Source organism: Balaenoptera acutorostrata, chromosome 15 (genome assembly GCF_949987535.1).
Source record: "Balaenoptera acutorostrata chromosome 15, mBalAcu1.1, whole genome shotgun sequence".
Classification (NCBI taxonomy): Eukaryota; Metazoa; Chordata; class Mammalia; order Artiodactyla; family Balaenopteridae; genus Balaenoptera; species Balaenoptera acutorostrata.
Genome location: NC_080078.1, coordinates 27,874,765 through 27,876,034, shown reverse-complemented (window position 1 = coordinate 27,876,034; position 1,270 = coordinate 27,874,765). Strand labels below are relative to the sequence as shown.

General features: G+C 40.0%; 1 non-coding gene across 1 annotated transcript; it reads right to left on the bottom strand.

Moving 5' to 3' along the window:
- Window positions 1-594: 594 nt before the first annotated feature.
- Window positions 595-701, bottom strand: LOC114238635 (U6 spliceosomal RNA). The gene has a single exon (XR_003623955.2). It is a non-coding gene; the product is annotated as a U6 spliceosomal RNA (small nuclear RNA).
- Window positions 702-1,270: the final 569 nt, after the last annotated feature.

Genomic DNA, 1,270 nt, shown 5'->3' with positions numbered 1-1,270 from the left:
GTGGGGTCTTAATCGGATAGAGCTGGTGCCCTTATAAGAAGATGAAGAGACACTAGAGATCTCCCTCCCCACCAGGTGAGGACACAGCAAGAAGACTGCCAACTGCAATTCAGGAAGAGAGCCCTCAACAGAAACTGAATTGGCCAGTACCTTGATTTTGGACTTGCCAGTTTCCAGAACTGTGAGTAAATAAATTTCTGTTGTTTAAGCCATGATTTTTTTGTTATATCAGTCCAGGCAGACTAATACAGACTGATCCATAGTGCTGCATGGGGATTTCTTGATTCCCCTTTCAAAACTTACCTGTCCTATGTCCATTCTCTCACATCCTTGGTATGTGACCAGAAATAAGCTAGAAATAAATTCGAACTGCCTTTCAGGACCTAATTTTTTTTTTAACATCTTTATTGGAGTATAATTGCTTCACAATGGTGTTAGTTTCTGCTTTATAACAAAGTGAATCAGCTATACACATACATATATCCCCATATCTCCTCCCTCTTGAGTCTCCCTCCCACCCTTCCGATCCCACCCCTCTAGGTGGTCACAGAGCACCGAGCTGATCTCCCTGTGCTATGCGGCTGCTTCCCACTAAAAAATATGGAATGCGTCACGAATTTGCGTGTTATCCTTGCGCAGCGGCCATGCTAATTCTCTCTGTATCCTTCCAATTTTAGTATATGTGCTGCCGAAGCGAACACCTCTGTAATATTTTTATCCTACATGTTCAGGCTGCATACTCTGTCTTCATATGACAATAATTTGATAAAAATACTTTCTATAGAGAAAATAAATAATTCTAACTTTTTTTCTAGCATGGTTGATGAAAAGTTAATACGGCTCTTGATGGTTTAGAAAATTTACTTTCAGTTCCACAACTCATTATTAGTAATGACATGTAAATTTTTAGGATTATCACTAAATTTGGGAAAAGCTCTAATGAGTTTGTTTCATATATGAGTTGTATGCTTTAGAAGAATTTCCCATAGACTAGCTTCTGACTCCATATACTTCAAACTTAATTTCTCCTCTGTTACCTGCATTTCTTCTGTCCCCATTGCAATACCACCTCTGGCCCTGCTGTTTTGGATCAAAATACTAGATGAGTCAGCACAGTGTGGCAGGAGTATTCCTGGAAGCCATAGGGATAAGTCATTCACGGGTAGCTTAGAGTCACTTAACAATTCATGGAAATGAATGAGAACCACATAAAAGTATCCCACTAAACCCCATCCTGATGTATCACTGCAGCTCAATCCCAAATCCCCAG